At 43.9% G+C, this 15,517-nt stretch overlaps 1 protein-coding gene across 3 annotated transcripts in view; it reads right to left on the bottom strand.

Annotated features, from left to right (window-relative positions):
* Positions 1–15,517, bottom strand: part of ZSWIM8 (zinc finger SWIM-type containing 8) — a 147,460-nt gene that overhangs the window by 109,615 nt on the left and 22,328 nt on the right. The window lies entirely within an intron of this gene.

Raw genomic sequence — 15,517 nt, 5'->3', positions numbered from 1 at the left:
ACCAGCTTTGGGGATTGTCTGCCCCATTCTTTGCAGTTTACCCTAATTGATTAACCTCAGTGTGGCTCCCCTGAGACTCCAGAAAAGGCCCTTTCAACAGATTTATAGCCCACATCACCTCAGCATATATTGACCCATATATCAGGTAATGATTAACACAGTTCCATATAATTTGCTGCAACTGAAAAGAGAATTATTGAATCACATCCTCTAGGACTTTTCAAGTAATTAGGTTTTCATAAGATTCTAAGTTCAGTCCATCGCTGCAGTTGCTGATTGTAATTAACTCACCAACAGCAACATCATGGCATTTAAAATGCCAAATGGTTACCCAACTCTTTTCATCAGTAATCAAAGCATCCCACAAGCATTTGATTGGAAATTACAATAATTCAAACTATCGTTCTTCAATTAGGGTCTCATTTGGATCAACCTGTAGCAACACCAGTTCAAGCTTGTGCACTGATTATTCATCGGGGAGGGGGAGGGGAGAATCACACACACCTGCTCAAGGATCCAGTTGGAAGTCAAAAGCACAGTATTTGTTTTTGTGCCTACTGAACAGCTTAAGGACAAATACAGTTCCATGTAGGTAACATGAGCCACAGAACTTGGAGAAAGTGTGATGGAAGCAAAAGCTGCAAATTTTATAATTTCATTGTGAGATGAGAACTGCTTGGAATGGAAATTTGTTCTGAAATTTGTTTTTTAACAATGCCATTTGATTGTTTTGAACAAGATTTGAACAAGCTTTTAGGCAATATGGAACTTAAACCACCCAGTGCAGATAGTTAGCAACACTAACCTAGTCTCTCCCTCTTCCTACTCATTCACCCATCTGCCTTACTACCAAGTGCCCACACATCGTTTGAAGAACTTTCTAAACAAAGGTTTCAGAGTAACAGCCGTGTTAGTCTGTATTCGCAAAAAGAAAAGGAGTACTTGTGGCACTTTAGAGACTAACCAATTTATTTGAGCGTAAGCTTTCGTGAGCTACAGCTCACTTCATCGGATGCACAAGGTGCCACAAGTACTCCTTTTCTAAACAAACTAAATACAAGAGAACCAAATCAACTAGCAAAATAAATAAATTAAAAGATACAAAAGATGTGGTGGGACTCCACTGTCCAGGGACAATAATCAGGTGAGAAGCCTATCTTTCCAATCAACTGTTACTGAAGGGAAGGGTGCTGAGACTCCTACCAGGATGCTGCCTATGGACTCTGCCTGGAGGTTTCGATCAGCCTCACTAGTAGGTGTAGGATATATTTGAAGCCTCCTTCCTAACCCACATCAGCTAATATAAGAGAAAAAACATTCTCTTCATTAGTTCCTGCCTTCAACTCCTCAGCTTTTTGGTTGCTGTGACTGGTGTGTGCCTTTTCTATTCTACACCTCCCTAGGTCTTCTGGATGTTACACAAGCCATATACTTTTCTATTCTGCCCACAACCTGTTTTTGGATTCTCCTCCCCAGTGAATAGCTCCTATTGCCTGCCTCTGCTACTGCTCAGGACTTTCCACAAGCAGCAGCAGACTGAAACTGACATAGTTTCACTGCTGCCCAGTGGGTTCTGAATAGCAGCTGCAAAAGGAAAAGCTTTTAACAGTAGCACAAGCAGTAGACATGTCTGCAAACCCAAGTGTTTGGAAGATTATCTTAGCAACCATAAGATGTAGAAACTGATTTTTTTTCAGTGAAAACTTAGATTTTGCAGAAGTCTCTCGGAAAAGCTTATTTGCCACAGGCAAGGTGATTTTCAAGCCCTGAGAATAGCCAGAATATATTTGGCCAAGGAAAGAAAGGAATTGTTCAGCAAGATATAAGGAGTGAGAGTATGAAAATGAAGATTACTTTCCTATAACCAGAGTTCTCTGAGATGAATTCTGCCTATTCACTCATGGGATGTTTTGACCTGAATGGTAGAACTCCACTTACAAGCAGTGTTGGTGGGAGCACTGACCTTCCTTTCCTCCCTCACCCTTTCCATGAGTGAACGAATTCTGAAAATGCTAGGGGGAGGGTACTGTCACAGTTTCAGGCCTCTGAACCTGTATTCCCCTCTGTGGTCTACCAAGGGCACCCACCCTCAGACTTCTTCTGGCTCCCAGCCGTTACTTATCTGGGTGGAGACCCATGTGTCATTTCCTCCTGACTGGGGCATTTCCAGCCTGCAGAATTCCTTGCCTACACTGCTACTATCCCCAGCAAGCCAGACTTCCTGAACAGGCCAGCGCCTGCGCTTTGCTTTCTCGCCAATGGCTATCAACAGCATAACTGCCACAGTTGCCAGTTACCACCCACCTCTTTCTAGGCAAGCACACTCATTCTTAAGGTGAAAGCATTACAAAGAAACCATATTAAAAAACAATAAAAGAACCTACGCACAGGCTAAAAGATTACCAGAGGTCACCCTAACTCCAACCTCAGGCTCTAGTAGATGTCAGTTCTTCAAAACCCACAACTGGGTTTTCCCCAAGGTTACAAGTTCATCATTTTCTCAGATTCAGAACCAGATCCACCAGCTGGACAGTTCATTTCTTTATACAGCTTGGGCCTTTGATCTCCAGTCCCCAGCAAAAACCTTCTCCTCAGGGCATAGCTTCAAAAGGCACCGTTTTTGCATAACCCAGTGGGGAATTTGCATTAACCATCCCCTATGTATTCCTCAAGAAACCCACTTAACACTTATTGTCCCAAACATACATTTCTTGTCTGGCACATTTTCAGTATAACACTTTGAACTCCCAGGCCTCACATCACATCTCCCCTCTAGAGCAGTTACGTACAAACATGGCCCACAATAATACATATTTGCATTTAACACAAAGAAGCCCAAACACATTTAAATGTAATGCAGTAAGGTCTCCCAAGGATATAGCAGGAAATTGCCATATCTGTCACAGGTATAAAAGGGGCAGGGGCACTTCAGCTATTCAGTTCCTTCACCTGGGCCCTGGTTCCTTTGGTAAGCAGGACTCCAAGAAAAAGGGAAAGGTGGACGGGGAGCGTGAATATGCAGAATCCACCTCAAAGAACTCCAGTTTCAGGTAAGTAACCTTCATTTCTTTCAGAGTAACAGCCGTGTTAGTCTGTATTCGCAAAAAGAAAAGGAGGACTTGTGGCACCTTAGAGACTAACCAATTTATTAGAGCATAAGCTTTCGTGAGCTACAGCTCACTTCTTCAGATGCATATCGTGGAAACTGCAGCAGGCTTTATATATACACAGAGAATATGAAACAATACCTATTCCCACCCCACTGTCCTGCTGGTAATAGCTTATCTAAAGTGATTTCCAGCACAAATCCAGGTTTTCTCACCCTCCACCCCCCCACACAAATTCACTCTCCTGCTGGTGATAGCCCATCCAAAGTGATAACTCTTTACACAATGTGCATGACAATTAAGCTGGGCTATTTCCTGCATAAATCCAGGTTCTCACATCCCCCCCACCCCCATACACACACAAACTCACTCTCCTGCTGGTAATAGCTCATCCAAACTGACCACTCTTCAAGTTAAAATCCAAGTTAAACCAGAACATCTGGGGGGGGGGGGGGTAGGAAAAAACAAGAGGAAACAGGCTACCTTGCATAATGACTTAGCCACTCCAAGTCTCTATTTAAGCCTAAATTAATAGTATCCAATTTGCAAATGAATTCCAATTCAGCAGTTTCTCGCTGGAGTCTGGATTTGAAGTTTTTTTGTTTTAAGATAGCGACCTTCATGTCTGTGATCGCGTGACCAGAGAGATTGAAGTGTTCTCCGACTGGTTTATGAATGTTATAATTCTTGACATCTGATTTGTGTCCATTTATTCTTTTACGTAGAGACTGTCCAGTTTGACCAATGTACATGGCAGAGGGGCATTGCTGGCACATGATGGCATATATCACATTGGTGGATGTGCAGGTGAACGAGCCTCTGATAGTGTGGCTGATGTTATTAGGCCCTGTGATGGTGTCCCCTGAATAGATATGTGGGCACAGTTGGCAACGGGCTTTGTTGCAAGGATAAGTTCCTGGGTTAGTGGTTCTGTTGTGTGGTATGTGGTTGTTGGTGAGTATTTGCTTCAGGTTGCGGGGCTGTCTGTAGGCAAGGACTGGCCTGTCTCCCAAGATTTGTGAGAGTGTTGGGTCATCCTTTAGGATAGGTTGTAGATCCTTAATAATGCGTTGGAGGGGTTTTAGTTGGGGGCTGAAGGTGACGGCTAGTGGCGTTCTGTTATTTTCTTTGTTAGGCCTGTCCTGTAGTAGGTAACTTCTGGGAACTCTTCTGGCTCTATCAATCTGTTTCTTTACTTCTGCAGGTGGGTATTGTAGTTGTAAGAAAGCTTGACAGAGATCTTGTAGGTGTTTGTCTCTGTCTGAGGGGTTGGAGCAAATGCGGTTGTATCGCAGAGCTTGGCTGTAGACGATGGATCGTGTGGTGTGGTCAGGGTGAAAGCTGGAGGCATGCAGGTAGGAATAGCGGTCAGTAGGTTTCCGGTATAGGGTGGTGTTTATGTGACCATTGTTTATTAGCACTGTAGTGTCCAGGAAGTGGATCTCTTGTGTGGACTGGACCAGGCTGAGGTTGGTGGTGGGATGGAAATTGTTGAAATCATGGTGGAATTCCTCAAGGGCTTCTTTTCCATGGGTCCAGATGATGAAGATGTCATCAATATAGCGCAAGTAGAGTAGGGGCTTTAGGGGACGAGAGCTGAGGAAGTGTTGTTCTAAATCAGCCATAAAAATGTTGGCATACTGTGGGGCCATGCGGGTACCCATAGCAGTGCCGCTGATCTGAAGGTATACATTGTCCCCAAAGGTGCCACAAGTCCTCCTTTTCTTCATTTCTTTGAGTGTCCTCTGCATAGTCCCAGTCACAGGATAAACTGACAAGCAGTAATTGTGACCCAGGATGTGGGAAACATGGAGTCCTAATCAAATAAGGACTGCAATACTACCTCACCAAATTTTGCATCTGATATAGATTCTAAGTTTAGTGAGTAATGCATAGTAAATGTGTGGACTGTACTCCATATTGTTGCTCTGCATATTTCTATTAAAGGCATATGTCTAGGAAATGCCACAGAAGCTGCTTTTGATCCAGCAGAATGAGCTTTAATTCCCTCAGGAAGAGGGAGATCCATTATCTTATCAGCTTTTTGGTTTTTTTAATACATAGTCTAAACCAGCAGTTCTCAAACTGTGGGTCAGGACCCCAAAGTGGGTCACAATCCCGTCTTAATGGGGTCACTAGGGCTGGTGTTAGACTTGCTGGGGCCCAGGGCTAAAGCTGACTCCCAAAGGCTTGCGTCCTGGGTGGCAAGGCTCAGGTTACAAGCCCCCCGCCTGGGGCAGAAGCCCTTGGGCTTTAGCTTTGCCCCCCCCTGCAGCAGGGCTCGGGCAGACTCAGGCTTCAGTCCACCCTCCTGAGGTTGAGCAGTAATTTTTATTGTCAGAAGGGGGTCACGGTGCAATGAAATTTGAGAACCGCTGCTCTAACGCATCTTGAAAGAGTCTGAACAGTTACAGCTCTCCCTTTATTCCTCTTTTCATAAGGGACAAATTTGGAGATTGAACTAAATAGAAAACTAAAACCCTTCCAACATCTAGTGCACATAATATAGCCTCACTCTCCTGAGTGTGAGGTTTGGGAAAAAATACGAGTAATATTACAGATTGATGTATATGAAAATCTGATATTATTTGTGTAAGAATCTTGGGTGTGTACAGAGAATTACTTTATCCTTCTGAAAAACAGTCAATAGTGGGTCCACCATTAGCGCTTTTAATTCACTTATGTGCCTTGCTGAAGGAATAGCCCTCAAGGCGACTATCTTAATGGATAAATAGAACAAAGTACAGCTCTACATAGGTTCAAACAGATAGTTAAGCTTTATGTTTAAATGCCAAGACGGTACAGGATTCCTGAATACTGGATATAAATTAAGACCTTTCCAGAATCTTGAATAGGCTTGGAAGGATTAATTTTTATTCGTAAACGTTGGTAAACTTGGATTTCACCATACACACACAAACCAATGACAAATATTTCTATTGATAATTGAAATTTACGTAAGGGGCGAAGTACAAAAAATGCAGCTTGAGCACATATTTGAGTTTCATTTAAAGATATTTACTTTGTATATTTTGACACATGATGTTGACAATTTGTGGTTTAACGGTTATAAAGCTTTAAATTTTTGAATCTCAACCTCTACTTTCATTAAAAGTTATTGTGTGGAATCTTTCCTTGAATTAATTAGTACATTTTGCACTTCTAGAGAATAAGACTGTTCTAGTAGTCCCAGAGTCTTTGCCCACCATGTAGTTAGGTGAAAAAACTCAAGATCTGACTGGCACACAAATTTCCTTTTTTCTGTATCAACAAGTCCAATCATAGAGTCATAGAATCATAGAATATCAGGGTTGGAAGGGACCCCAGAAGGTCATCTAGTCCAACCCCCTGCTCAAAGCAGGACCAATTCCCAGTTAAATCATCCCAGCCAGGGCTTTGTCAAGCCTGACCTTAAAAACCTCTAAGGAAGGAGATTCTACCACCTCCCTAGGTAACGCATTCCAGTGTTTCACCACCCTCTTAGTGAAAAAGTTTTTCCTAATATCCAATCTAAACCTCCCCCCCCCAATATTAATGGCAGAAGTTTGTATAACCCTCTATACAGATGAACTAAGTCTGGGTATCACTGCTACTTGGCCCACAACAGCACGATCAAAATTACTCTGGGATTCTCTTATTTTAACACTCTTTGAATAATGGAAATGAGGCAAAATGCATACAAAAGCTCTTGATCCCTGATCCTTTGTCTCTGCCTGCTCGCAAGCAGAATCTTTAAGAACATAAAAACAGCCACACTGGGTCGGACCAATGGTCCATCTAGCCCACTATCCTGTCTCCAACAGCAGCCAGTGCCAAATGCTTCAAAGGAAATAAACAGAACAGGGCAATTATAGAGTGATCCATCCCCTGTCATCCAATCCCAGCCCAGTCAGAGGCTTAGGGACACCCAGATATGGTGTTGCATCCCTGACAATCTTGGCTAATGCCATGATAGGAGCTTTCCTCCATGAACGTAGCTAATTCTTTTCTGAACCCAGTTACAATTTTGGCCTTAACATCCCCTGGCAATGAGGTTGACTGTGTGTTGTATGAAGAAGTACTTCCTTATTTTTGTTTTAAGTCTGCTGCCTTTGAATTCCATTGGGTGGCCACTGGTTCTTGTGTTATGTGAAGGAGTAAACAACACTTCCTAAATTTACTTCTTCCATGCTAATCATGATTTTATAGACCTCTATCATATCCCCCCTTAGTTGTCTCTTTTCCAAGCTGAAAAGTCCCATTCTTTTTAGTCTCTCCTCATACAGAAGATGTTTCATACCCCAAATCATTTTTGTTGCCATTCTTTTTACCTTTTCCAATTCGAATATATATTTCTTAAGATGAGGCACCCAGAACTGCACACAGTATTCAAGGCGTGTGCATAACATGGATTTATATGGTGGCATTATGATATTTTCTGTCTTATTACTTATCCCTTTCATAATGATTCCCAACATTGTTAACTTTATGGACTGATGCTGCACGTTGAGACACGTTTTCAGAGACCTATCCACAATGATTCCATGATCCCTTTCTTGAGTTGTAACAGCTAAATTAGACCCCATCATTTTGTATGTATAGTTGAGATTACATTTTCCAACATGGATTACTTTGCGTTTATCAATATTGAATCTCGTCTGTCATTTTATTGCCCTGTCACCCAGTTTTGTGAGATCCCTTTGTAACTCTTCGCAGTCAGCCTTGGACTTCACTATCTTGAGAAATTTTGTATCATCTGCAAACTTCACCACCTCACTGTTTAACCCCTTTTCCACATCATTCATGAATATGTTGAAATGCACCAGCCCCAGGACAGATCCTTTGAGGATGTTGGTATTTACTACTCTGCACTGTGAAAACTGACCATTTATTCCTACTCTGTTTCCCTATCTTTTAACCCCATGAGAGGGCCTTTCCTTTTTCCCCATAACTCCTTATTTTGCTTAAAAGCCTTTGGTGAGGGACATTGTCAAAGACTTTCTGAAAGTCCAGGTACACTATATCCACTAGTTTCAGAGTAACAGCCGTGTTAGTCTGTATTCGCAAAAAGAAAAGGAGTACTTGTGGCACCTTAGAGACTAACCAATTTATTTGAGCATAAGCTTTCGTGAGTGAAGTGATCATTCCGATGAAGTGAGCTGTAGCTCACGAAAGCTTATGCTCAAATAAATTGGTTAGTCTCTAAGATGCCACAAGTACTCCTTTTCTTTATATCCACTAGATCACCCTTGTCTACATGTTTTTTGACACCTTCAAAGAAGTCTGAGTTTTACAAATTCTCTGATGCTTCTTGTTGATGCTGGAGGCATAAACAAAACAAAAAAATCTATTAGGGGTTCCCCACGTGTTGAAGAGGTGTGATACCACTTCGTCCTTCAGCAACCAGTTTTGTATACGAGATGTTGACTTGCTCAGATGGTCTGCAAATGTATTTAGTTCCCTTCATACATGAATTGCTATCAGGTGAATCTTGTGTGTTATACAACAATTCCATAAAGACATTACCTCTCTGCACAACTCTAGAGCAATGGTTTTCAAACTTTGTTTTCTGGGGGACCCAGTTGAGGAAAATTGTTGATGCCTGGGACTCAACGGAGCTGGGGATGAGGGGTTTGCGGTGTGGGAGGGGCTCAGGGCTGGGGTAGGGAGTTGGAGTGCAGGAGGGGGTCAGGGCTCTGGGCTGGGGGTGCAGGCTCTGGGGTGGGGCCAGGGATGAGGGGTTTGGGGTACAGGAAGGGATTCTGAGTTGGGGGGGCTCAAGGCTGGGGCAGGTGGTCAGGGTGCAGCAGGGGGTCTGGGCTCTGGGCTGTGGGCTCTGGGGTGGGGTTGGGGATGAGGAGTTTGGGGTGGAGGAAGGGGTTCCAGGTTTAGGGGAGTTCAGGGCTGGGGCAAGGGATTGGGGACCAGACTAACCTCAGGCGGCTCCTGGTCAGCAGCGCAGCCGGGCTTCCCGCCTGTCCTGGCGCCACGGACCTCACTGGGCCCCAGAAGCGGCCAGCAGCAGGTCCCACTCCTAGGCGGAAGTGCACAAGTGGCTTCACGCCACTCTCACCTGCAGGCACCGGCCAATAGGAGTGCAGAGGTGGTACTTGGGATGGGGGCAGCATGCGGAGCCCCGTGGCCCCCTGTCTAGAAGCCACTGCTGGCCGCTTCCAGGGCACAGCGTGGTGTTGGAAAAGGTAGGCACTAGCCTGCCTTAGTTGGACAGAACCGCCAACGGGACTTTTAAATTCCCGGTCAGCAGTGCTGACCAGAGCAAGGCGACCCAGTACCTGACATGCCGCAACCCACGGATTGAAAAACTCTTCTCTAGAGAATGGGTTCTCCCCTTGCCTGTTTAGATAATATAATGCTGTTTTATTGTCTGTCATCATTTGAACCACAAAGAGAAAAGGAGTACTTGTGGCAACTTAGAGACTAACAAATTTATTTGAGCATAAGCTTTCGTGAGCTACAGCTCACTTCATCGGATGCATCATGCATCCGATGAAGTGAGCTGTAGCTCACGAAAGCTTATGCTCAAATAAATTTGTTAGTCTCTAAGGTGCCACAAGTACTCCTTTCCTTTTTGCGACTACAGACTAACACAGCTGCTACTCTGAAACCTGTCATTTGAACCACAGTGTCTTACGCAAGGCAGAAGTGATTTTAAAGCCGATCTTATTGCTCTCAATTCCAGAGCACTGAAGTTTCTCTCTCCTGGTGACCATGCCTGCTGATTATCAGATTGTTACCTAAATAAGTCCCCCATCCCAGAGTAGATACATCTGTGGTAACTATTAACGATGGCATAGGAAGACTGAATGCTATACTCTGTTACATTTAGACCGTTCCATCCATCACTTTATGTTGTTAACATCCGCTGTAGAATTTTGAATTTTTTATGCAAATCTATGCCCGATTTGTAGCTGATAAAATAATCAGTGCTGTAGTTCCCTCATTTAGAGATTAGTGGGTAGATGGTCACTGATGTGGTCAATGCTGAAAGACGCATCAATCAAAGGGGAGAGGAATAATATCTGTTGTAGGGATTGCAGGAGCAGAAAGTACAGCCAATTTTATTTTTACACACCTTTCTTTGGAAAGAAAGGCTTTGACCACCACAAAGTCCAGTATGGTCCCTATGAAAGGAATCCTCCAAGATGGACAGTGATTTTTCCCAATGCATGCATAAACCCAGATTGGCAAAAAGTAAACTTATCTGCTTTACATCCTATGTAATCTTTTTCTTCCTCAATAATACTTTTATTAACCAATAGTCTAGGTATGGATATACAAAAATTGCACTTCCTTACATATGCTGCCAAAGAGAGATATTCTGTAAATACTACTCCTGGGGGAATCCTGCAGCAGTGCGTACACTCAGAATTCATGTGCCTCACACACTCCCCCACCACAGAAAATACATTCTGCTGGAAAGGTGCTGCAGTTATTCCTTTCGCGCACCAGGGCTGCTGTGGCACCAGAACAAAGCAGTTGTGGTGCAGGGGAGCGGGGTGCAGGGACACAGAGAAGGGAGGTGCATGGATACATGGGATGGGGAGGGGTTGGCTGAGTGGGAGTGCAGGGACACATGTGGACAGGAACAGATGTGCCTGATTGAGAGGGGCTAGGAATCAGCCAGGATCTGCATGGTGGAGGCTCCCTAACAATCCCTTCCCACCCAAAAAAACACAACCCTGTTCCATACTTCTCCCACCCACACCCAACAACCCTCCAAGTTCACAACCAAGCTCCTTCCCAGCAATTTTCCCTCTCCATCAGCATCTCCATTACCCCTGACTCCCCCAAGCCTTTGCACTGCTTCTGAGGGGGTACGAGAAATACATTTCTGTATTGTAGTTTAAATAAATTACTTAGAATTCTGTATTCAAATGCCTAATAAGAAATCTATGCCAAAAAACATTTCCATAATCTCGTGTTGTCTGTATTGTTAGACATATTTGCTGAGAGATATTTTAAAATATATTACCAAATAATTGAAACTGGCATGATTATACGGTGTTATTTTGACAATAAAATATGTAGAATTTTAAAATATTGTGTGGAGTATTTTTAATTTTTTGGCTCAGAATTCCCCCAGGAGTAAAATACCCTTGGAACCAAGGACAGATCAAAGCATAGGACTCTGTATTGAAAGTGGTTTTCTCCTACCATAAAATGTAGATACCTGTGATGACATGGTCTTATTGAAATATGTATCTTTTAAATCCAAAGGTGCAAACCAATCCTGGGGGGAAAGAGAAGGGACTTATGCTAGAGACAACATGCGGAAACAAAAATTTTATAACATTGTTTCATTTTCTGAGATCTAAAATGGAGCCAGATCCACCACCTTTTTTCAGAATCAAGAAATAATGCAAATAAAACCCTCTCCCTTTGTGCTTATGAGTGACCCCTTCGCTTGCCCCTGATTGTAACAGGAAACCAATCTCCTCCCTCAGCAGGCTCTCTTGAATTGCATCCCTGACTGGGGGGCAGGAGAGGGATAGGCTTGGGACAAGAAAGGGTTTTGAACTGTATGGAGTATCACATGCATTCTTCTCTAGAATCCACCTGTTTGATGTTATTGATTGCCCTGACAGTAAAATAGGAAAAGCAGTCCCCAAATGGGCGGGAAGGGGCATAAAAGTGTCTAATAACACTGGACTGCAGCTCTGTGTCTTCATGTCAGATCTGCTGTCTTGAAGAAAGTATAGAACATATAGAACATAAGAACATGAGTCAGACCAAAGGTCCATCTAGCCCAATATCCTGTCTTCCAATAGTGGCCAATGCCAGGTGCCCCAAAGGGAATGAACAGGTAATCATCAAGTGACCCATTCCCTGTCACCCATTCCCAGCTTCTGGCAAACAGAGGCTAGGGACACCATCCCCGTCCTTCCTGGCTAATAGACATTGATGGATCTATCCTCCATGAATTTATCTAGTTCTTTTTTGAACCCCGTTATAGTCTTGGCCTTCACAAAAATCCGTTGGTAAAGAGTTCCACAGGTTGACTGTGCATTTGTGTGAAAAAAAATACTTCCTTTTCTTTGTTTTAAACCTGTTGCCTATTAATTTAATTTGGTGACCCCTAGTTCTTGTGTTATGAGAAGGAATAAATAACACTTCCTAACTTTACTTTTTCCATGCCAATCATGATTTTATAGACCTCTATCATATCCCCCCTTAGTCATCTCTTTTCCAATCTGAAAAATCCCAGTCTCCTCATACGGAAACCGTTCCATACCCCTAATCATTTTTGCAGCCCTTTTCTGAACCTTTCCCAATTCTAATACATCTTTTATGAGATAGGGTGACTACATTTGCATGCAGTATTCAAGATATGGGTGTACCATGGATTTATATAGAGGCAATACAATATTTTGTCTTATCTATCCCTTTCTTAACGACTCCCAACATTCTATTCACTTTGACTGCCGCTGCATATTGAGTGGATGTTTACAGAGAACTATCCATAATGATTCCAAGATCTCATTCTTGAGTGGTAACAGCTAATTTAGACCCCCAACATTTAGACACATTTTATATGTGTAGTTGGGATTATGTTTCCCAATGTGCATTACTTCGCATTTATCAACATTTAATTTCATCTGCCATTTTGTTACCCAGTTTTGAGAGATCCTTTTGTAGCTCTTTGCAGTCTGCCTGGGACTTAACAATCTTGAGTAATTTTCTATCATCTGCAAATTTTGCCACCTCACTGTTTACCCCTTTTTCCAGATCATTTATGAATATGTTGAATAGGGCTGCTCCCAGTACAGACCCCTGAGAGACACTACTATTTACCTCTCTCCAGTCTGAAAACTGACCATTTATTCCTACCTTTTGTTTCTTATCATAGAATAACAGAGTTGGAAGAGACCTCTGGAGGCCATCCAGTCCAACCCCCTGCCCAGAGCAGGACCAACCCCAACTAAATCATCCCAGCCAGGGCTTTGTCAAGCCTGACCTTAAAAACTTCTAAGGAAGGGGATTCCACCACCTCCCTAGGTAACGCATTCCAGTGTTTCACCACCCTCAGTGAAAAAGCTTTTCCTAATACCCAACCTAAACCTTCCCCACTGCAACTTGAGACCATTACTCCTTGTCCTGTCATCTGCTATCACTGAGAATAGTCTAGATCCATCCTCTTTGGATCCACCTTTCAGGTAGTTAAAGGAGCGATCAAATCCCCCCTCATTCTTCTCTTCTGCAGGCTAAACAATCCCAGTTCCCTCAGACTCTCCTAAGAAGTCATGTGTTCCAGACCCCTAATCATTTTTGTTGCCCTTCGCTGGACCCTCTCCAATTTCTCCACATCCTTCTTGTAGTGTGGGGCCCAAAACTGGACACAGTACTCCAGATGAGGCCTCACCAGTGTCGAATAGAGGGGAACGATCACATCCCTCGATCTGCTGGCAATGCCCCTACTTATACATCCCAAAATGCCATTGGCCTCCTTGGCAACAACGGCACACTGTTGACACATATCCAGCTTCTTGTCTATTGTCACCCCTAGGTCCTTCTCTGCAGAACTGCTGCCTAGCCATTCGGTCCCTAGTCTGTAGCGGTGCATTGGATTCTTCCGTCCTAAGTGCAGGACTCTGCACTTGTCCTTGTTAAACCTCATCACATTTCTTTTGGCCCAATCCTCCAATTTGTCTAGATCCCTCTGTATCCTATCCCTACCCTCCAGCATATCTACCACTCCTCCCAGTTTAGTGTCATCCGCAAACTTGCTGAGGGTGCAATCCACACCATCCTCCAGATCATTAAAGAAAATATTGAACAAAACCGGCCCCAGGACCGACCCTTGGGGCACTCCGCTAGATACCAGCTGCCAACTAGACATGGAGCCATTGATCACTACCCATTGAGCCCAACAATCTAGCCACCTTGTAGTGCATCCATCCAGCCCATACTTCTTTAACTTGCTGACAAGAATACTGTGGGAGACAGTGTCAAAAGTTTTGCTAAAGTCGAGGAATAACATGTCCACTGCTTCCCCTTCATCCACGGATCCAGTTATCTCATCATAGAAGGCAATTAGATTAGTCAGTCATGACTTGCCCTTGGTGAATCCACGCTGACTGTTCCTGATGACTTTCCTCTCCTCTAAGTGCTTCAGAATTGATTCCTTGAGGACACGCTCCATGATTTTTCCAGGGACTGAGGTGAGGCTGACAGGCCTGTAGTTCCCAGGATCCTCCTTCTTCCCTTTTTTAAAGATTGGCACTACATTAGCCTTTTTCCAGTCTTCCGGGACTTCCCCCGATTGCCATGAGTTTTCAAAGATAATGGACAATGGCTCTGCAATCACATCCACCAATTCCTTTAGCACTCTCGGATGCAACGCATCCAGCCCCATGGACTTGTGCTCATCCAGTTTTTCTAAATAGTCCCAAACCACTTCTTCCTTCACAGAAGGCTGGCCACCTCCTCCCCATGCTGTGCTGCCCAGTGCAGTAGTCTGGGAGCTGACCTTGTTTGTGAAGACAGAGGCAAAAAAAGCATTGAGTACATCAGCTTTTTCCAAATCCTCTGTCACTAGGTTGCCTCCCTCATTCAGTAAGGGGCTCACACTTTCCTTGGCTTTCTTCTTGTTGCTAACATACCTGAAGAAACCCTTCTTGTTACTCTTAACATCCTTCGCTAGCTGCAACTCCAGGTGTGATTTAGCCTTCCTGATTTCATTCCTACATACCCGAGCAATATTTACATACTCATCCCTGGTCATTTGTCCAGTCTTCCACTTCTTGTAAGCCTCTTTTTTGTGTTTAAGAGCAGCAAGGATTTCACGGTTAAGTCAAGCTCGTCGCCTGCCATATTTACTATTCTTTCTACACTTCGGGATGGTTTGTCCCTGAAACCTCAATAAGGATTCTTTAAAATACAGCCAGCTCTCCTGGACTCCTTTCCCCCTCATGTTATTCTCCCAGGGGATCTTGCCCATCAGTTCCCTGAGGGGGTCAAAGTCTGCTTTTCTGAAGTCCAGGGTCCGTATTCTGCTGCTTTCCTTTCTTCCTTGTGTCAGGATCCTGAACTCGACCATCTCATGGTCACTGCCTCCCAGGTTCCCATCCACTTTTGCTTCCCCTACTAATTCTTCCCAGTTTCTGAGCAGCAGGTCAAGAAGAGCTCTGCCCCTAATTGGTTCCTCCAGCACTTGCACCAGGAAATTGTCCCCTACACTTTCCAAAAACTTCCTGGATTGTCTGTGCACCACTGTATTGCTCTCCCAGCAGATATCAGGATGATTGAAGTCGCCCATGAGAACCAGGGCGTGCACGCTAGTAGCTTCTGCGAGTTGCCGGAAGAAAGCCTCATCCACCTGGTCCGGTGGTCTATAGCAGACTCCCACCACGACATCACCCTTGTTGCTCACGCTTCTAAACTTAATCCAGAGACTCTCAGGTTTTTCTGTA

The sequence above is a fragment of the Lepidochelys kempii genome, chromosome 7, assembly GCF_965140265.1.
Source record: "Lepidochelys kempii isolate rLepKem1 chromosome 7, rLepKem1.hap2, whole genome shotgun sequence".
Classification (NCBI taxonomy): domain Eukaryota; kingdom Metazoa; phylum Chordata; order Testudines; family Cheloniidae; genus Lepidochelys; species Lepidochelys kempii.
The sequence above is the reverse complement of the archived record's forward strand: the minus strand, read 5'-3'. Positions and strand labels throughout refer to the sequence as shown.